Raw genomic sequence first — 6,645 nt, 5'->3', positions numbered from 1 at the left:
GTCATGCTGGAATAGAAAAGGGCCTTCCCCAAACCGTTCCCACAAAGTAGAAAGAATAGCATTGTCCAAAATGTCTTGTATGTCTCCTTTAGCATAGACATACTGGATGAATGGGCAAAAATTCCCTCAGAATCTTGTGGAAAGCCTTCTCAGAAGAGTAAGAAGAGTAGAAGCTACAAAGGGGGACCAACTACATATTAATGTTTATATATGTCAAATCAGACTCTCTTCCTCCATTGACCATATCGTCATAGAATTTAGACATTAATGAATATTGAAGAGTGGGGAAAATAGATTAGGTGTAATAAAGAGGGTAAATAATCTGGATTGACTGTGACCTGAAAAAACTGAAAGGAAGGCAGAGAGCTAAAAAGAAGAGAATGTTAGGGGAAAAAACTATGAAATAAAATATGAAAAACTCGTAGGGGAGATGTAAAAATAGGTGAGGTTTGAGTTACTAGTTGGTGATGTACAAGGATGTGGGTATACAGAATAACGAGGTACGGGACTGTTAACTGTCCTTGATCCTCCCATTATCTGCTTCCACCAAAATGGATTCATCAGGAAATTAACATTCATTTAGAAATCAGCAGAAGCAAGCTAATGCAAGTTTATATCATACTATAGTGAATTAAATGCTTGCTTCAGTACAAAAATATGTAAACAATTATGTGTAAGAAAACGTGCTTAAGTATAAAAACAAACTGAAACATAACTGAGATTATAACAAACTTGTGAGGTTTTTAACAACAATTTTGTTTGTGAAAATCTTAAAGGGAAACTCTGCTCCCGTTTATGTTTTAATGCATAAGTTGTTTTGCATCGACTACAATGCATTTTATTACAAGCAAACTGTGAGTCCATTTGTTAGTTGTTGAAGTTATTTATTTATTTTTTCTTGGGTCCCCTAGAAAAGCAGAAATATAGGGGTAGCAGCAGGCAATCGCATGAATGGTGCGTGAACATTAACATGAGCAACGTAAAAAATAAAATAAAACAACTTGAAAAATAAAGTCTATATCTTTATTTCAGATGAGGAGGAAAATTATGTCCACAAGTTCTGTCATTTTTTTCTAAAACAGGATATGATACAGTGTAGGTTAAATAGACATTGTGCAGATATACTTTAACCTTCCTAGCATTCAAAAAGTATTTAGTTTCACACAACCTCTGAGGCCAGAAAGCATCAAAACATCAAACATCAAAAGACAAATGAGTGGTACTAAAAATGACATGTTGTGTTTACCACACACAGTGACACAGGGTGAGGGTGAACCTGCTGTTTCTTGACTTGAAGTCAACTCTAAAACATGAAATATCTAATTTTACTAATGTAAATATTCCATTCATTTCCATAGCACACAGCATGGAAGCCTGCATTTCACATCGCATACACTGTCAAACAATGTTGAAGGTGAACACAGAACATCTTTATGTATACTGAATGGACAAAGAAATTACCACCTACGGTCAACTTATTTATACATTAAACCCATTTACCAAAATGCTACTCAAGTATGGTTCTGTCCATACAGACGACTGTAAAGAGCGCCCAGAGCGCCCAAGGATTGTGTTCAGGAGTTACGGTGCAGTAGCGGAGTTGGACAGGGCCTGGTGCAGGGCGACAGCACTCTCCCGGTGGGCATCTAGGGTTCTGCAGCCACATACCAGCGCCCTGACATAGCAGCGGATGATGACAGAACAGAGCAGAACTTGGAGATATCCTGCAGGCACTCTGGAGCAGGCATGAGACACAACACTGGAATCATGTGCAGGATGCTGCTGGCTGGGAGTAGGGAAGCTAAGCACAGTATATAGCAGAAACATAAGCAAGGGACAGGCAGACCAAGCAAGAACCATAACCAGACAAGATATACATAATACAGGGCACAACAGAGAACAAGACAAGGTATACTCAAGATCCAGCATGAACAGGACAGGACACCCCTCTACTAGGGATTCAAGACAGGGCACCCCTCTACCGGGGATTCAAGACAGGACACCCCTCTACCGGGGATTCAAGACAGCACACCCCTCTACCGGGGATTAAAGACAGGACACCCCTCTACCAGGGATTCAAGACAGCACACCCCTCTACCGAGGATTCAAGACAGCACACCCCTCTACCGGGGATTCAAGACAGGACACCCCTCTACCGGAGATTCAAGACAGCACACCCCTCTGCCAGGGATTCAACACAGGACACCCCTCTGCCGGGGATTTAAGACAGGACAACAAAGCACAGAGCTGACAAGACTGACCAGGCAACACATGACAAGAATACACAGAAACCACAGGACCAAACAGGACTAGCCTAGAACTACAAGAAAACAATTGGAGATTCCGTCACATCTTATGGCCATAGTATGCTTAGCCCACCACTACGCCAAAGTACTCCAATGACGGTGGGTCCTAACGCTAAACCCTGAGGTACTAAACAAACCATGAGATCTAAACACATAGTAATGAGGCATACCTTTAGACTGTAGGCTGAGACTAACATGGGGCACACCTTATAAAGGAAACAGAGCTGAAGCAAAGAGCAGAACTAGAAGCAAGGAGAAGAAGATCAGAACAGAGCATAACAAAACCCAGGAATGGATTGAAGCAAAACAGAGGAACTGAAGCAAGACAGATATGCAGCTCCACCGCCTGGGTAGAGCGTGACAATAGGTTATAAAGGCACTTTATAACTGTATCTACAAAGTAACTGTCAGGATTGGGCTGGGAGAGTAAGAGCAGTGGATAGTCCAAAGCAGTGTCAGTAAACAGGTCAATAGGTCAGGTGCAGGCGGCGATCAGAATAAACAGTAGTCCAGGCAAGGGTCAGTTAACAGGCAAATGGGGTAGTCCGATAGGAAAGCCAAAGGTCAAGTAACAGAGAATCCAATAGAGGGTCTGTAGCAGAGCGAGCAGAGGAGAACAGGAAGCTGAAGTCCACGTACACAGGAACCAAAGTTAACCCCTTCGCGACCTTTGCCGGTTCAGGACCGTCATGACAAGAAGGTCACTAAATGACCTTTGACGGTCCTGAACCGTCAAAAAGTTAAATAAGCTTAGAAAGTGATCAAGGATCACTTTCTTTGCTTAAACGGCCTTGCTGCAATGCCTCGATGTCGAGGCATTCAGCAAGGCCGAGATCGGCATCGGGGGCCATGTCTGGCCCCTCCCCGGGGCGTCAACAGCCGCCATACATTGTATGGCGGCGGACGCCCGTTTTAAAAGCGTTTAGGAGGCGATCAACGATCGCCTCCTAAACTTAAATGGTGTCGCTGGAATGCCTCGATCAGGAGGCATCCAGCGACACCAAACACTTACCTTTAGGTGGGCTGTGACCGCTCCGGAGAGCGGTCACAGCCGCAGCTGCCGGTGATCTTCGCCATCAAGTAAGATGGCCGCCGCTCTGTAAAAAAAACAAACAAGAAAAAGTTTGCTAGATGGTCTCCAGACCCTCTAGAGAACTGGCTCCACTTGCTGGTTGAATACAGGTACTGCATTCAACCATGCAAGTCAATGGAGCCCAGCTTTCTAGTCACTATGTGATTAGTAAAATATTCAAAAAAAAAATAAAAAAAAATAAAAAATGGAAAAAAAAAAAAAATGTGCTAACATTTAAAAATAATTATGCAGTGATGTCATTAGATGAACCATCCAGTACCAGCAAAATGTGTAAAAAAAATATAAAAAAAGTATTCAAAAAATAAAAAAAATAAAAAAATAAAGTTTATTATTTTGAGCAAGTGCTAAAATTTCTCAAAAATCTCAAAGAGTTAAAATAAAAGCACTTCAAATACCCAAGGGGTGTCTAATATATAAAAAAAATGGCTGATGGGGTAAATTGGAGTGGCCTAGCTCACAGATAGGGCATAGGTACAGACTGACCAAAATGGAGAAAAAAAGCACACTTCCCAAATGTGGCATTTTAAATCTGAAACAACCCAACAAACCCATGCATGTCGGGTATCACTGCACTCAGGAGATGTTCCTGAACACATATTGGGGGGTTGTTTGACAGTGACATATACCAGAACCTGTATATCTATAACTAAAGTACAATTTGTGTGAAAAAAATTACTATTACAAAGTTTGACAAAGTGTAGTTCTATAATTGGTGCATGGAAAGGGTTAAAATAACAGCATTCGGAATACCCTGGGGTGTCTAGTTTTCCAAAATATATGGTTTGAATGGGTTAAATTGAGTTAACCGGCTTCAAAGATATTCCAAAGAGGAGATGGAGGCAGAATGACCAAATGACCACCTGAATTACGCATGCCCCAAAAGTAGCCTTTTACCAGCCAAACAATCTGACAAACCCATGCATGTGGGGTATCGCTGTACTCAGGAGATGTTCCTGAACACACATTGGGGTGTTGTTTGACAGTGACATATACCAGAACCTGTATATCTATAACTAAAGTACAATTTGTGTGGAAAAAAAAATAAAAAAAATTACTATTACAAAGTTTGACAAAGTGTAGTTGTATAATTGGTGCATGGAAAGGGTTAAAATAACAGCATTTGGAATACCCTGGGGTGTCTAGTTTTCAAAAATATATGGTTTGAATGGGTTAAATTGAGTTAACCGGCTTCAAAGATGTTCCAAAGAGGAGATGGAGGCAGACTGACCAGATTTGTTAAAAAAGATTTGGAAATCATAAAACGCTGCTTGTACTTATTGCCCTATAACGTACAAAAAACAGCAACAAAAAAAAAAAACATTGGGTATCTCTAAACTCAGGACAAGTAGTAGAATCTATTTAGCTAGTTTTTTTACTTGCTTTTTTAGGTGAGTAAAAGATTTTTCAAATAAAAGTCATAAAATGTCTTTTTTTTCAATTTTTCACCATGTTTTTTTTATTTTTTTTTTATAGTAAATAAGATGATACGATAAAAATAATGGTATCTGGAGAAAGCCCATCTTGTCCTGAAAAAAACAATATATAACTTATGTGGGTACACTAAATGGGTGAGGAGAAAATTACACCTGAACACAAGCACCACAAAAGTGTCAAAACAGCCTCGGTCCCACAGGGTAGAAAACGAAAAATGAGCCCGGTCCTTAAGGGGTTAAGGAACACTGGAGTAAAGTGGTCACAGTGTGAGGGGTTTTTATAGTGCTGCAGGTTTTGACCTACCTAGCTATCGCGATCACGGGTAGACGCCACTACTACAGACCCCAGCTTCGGCCAACTCCGCAATTGCGGTGCTTTTGGATGGTCTGCAGTGACCGAGGACAGCTGGGGAGAACAGGTAAGGGTGAGAGGGGCATGACAGTAACATACAGACTCTATGTTTGTCCCTCCTCTCCCTTGAACCACTAGGCTCTCCACACAACTTGCACACTCTTACAATAAACAGGAACACACACAAACATGCTAACAGCCAGGGGAGGGCTGGCAGCCTAAGGCCTGGGGGGCAAGTCAAGTGAAGTGGCTCTGCCCCCTCGCACTCACCTTTCACCCCTCACGCTGCTCCCATCAGTATGCGGCCATCTACTTATCTAAATGGCCGCTGGGTGCTGATGCCACCGGCCGGAGCTACTTTAATCCTTTTTTTTTATTTATTTAATATGCCGGATCGGCTTGCCATATTAAAAATAAATAAATAAAGTATTAAAGTAGCGCCGGCCGGCAGCATCAGCACTCAGCGGCCGTTTAGATTCGATTTCCAGAAGTCTGATGGCCACATAGTGGTGGGAGCAGCGTGAGGGGTGAAAGGTGAGTGCGAGGGGGCGGAGCTTTCACCCCTCATGCTGCTCCCATCACTTGGCGGCCATCGCATACGGCCGCTGGGTGCTGATGCCGCCGGCCGGCGCTGCTTTAATACTTTTTTTTTTCATTTAATAGCCGATCCGGCTTGCCATATTAAATTTTAAAAAAAATCTCACTCCCTCTCTCATCATGCCTTCAGCTAACATATTTCTCCCACCTTATACTTCTTTCTCTCCCTTGGTACCCTGTGTTTATTGAAGCATGCACTTTTACATGTAACATACTGTATGTGTATGTGTAAACATGAGTGTGTATCTGTTAGTATGGGTTAGAGGGAATGTTTTAGCATGTGTCTGGATGTGTAAATGTGTGTTAGTGTAGGAGAATGAATGTATGTACTAGTTTGTGTGTATTTTAGCTTGATTGGTTAATCATGTTAGTGTTTGTCATTGTGTACATGTGTGTACTAGTGTGTATGTTAGTTACGGGAGGGGGCTGATTGAGCCACTTGGCTTTACCTACCTCCCAGGAGAGAAGGTGATAGCCTTGGTCTCTTGTAAACTAGTTAATATCCAATATTTGTATTGTAAATGTGTATATCGATATATATATCTATATAGGTTCAAAAACACAGATAGAGAGATCTAAATAATTATCTTGAGAATAGAAGCAAAAGCTCAGGTGCTGTTCTAATCCACAGAAGTACCGATTGAGGTAAGAGCTTGTATAAAAAGTGTTATTGGTATTCAAGGTTCAAACTATTTTCCATATTTGGCCATATCTGTAGTAAAACCACAAGTACACAAAAGTCTATTAGAGTTCTGTAATATGTTGATTTTGAAGTTGTTAGTCAACATGGGGAAAGAATCATTTACATCAGATGGGTAATTATATTATCTGAATCAACTCCAATACAAATAAATCAACTTAAGG

General features: G+C 41.2%; 1 long non-coding RNA gene across 1 annotated transcript; it reads left to right on the top strand.

Annotated features, from left to right (window-relative positions):
* Positions 1-3,001: 3,001 nt before the first annotated feature.
* Positions 3,002-3,552, top strand: LOC128504733 (uncharacterized). Its single transcript, XR_008355485.1, has 2 exons — positions 3,002-3,324; positions 3,364-3,552. It is a non-coding gene; the product is annotated as an uncharacterized LOC128504733 (long non-coding RNA).
* Positions 3,553-6,645: the final 3,093 nt, after the last annotated feature.

The sequence above is a fragment of the Spea bombifrons genome, chromosome 1 (assembly GCF_027358695.1).
Source record: "Spea bombifrons isolate aSpeBom1 chromosome 1, aSpeBom1.2.pri, whole genome shotgun sequence".
Taxonomy (NCBI): Eukaryota; Metazoa; Chordata; class Amphibia; order Anura; family Pelobatidae; genus Spea; species Spea bombifrons.
This window is presented reverse-complemented; position numbering and strand designations above follow the sequence as displayed.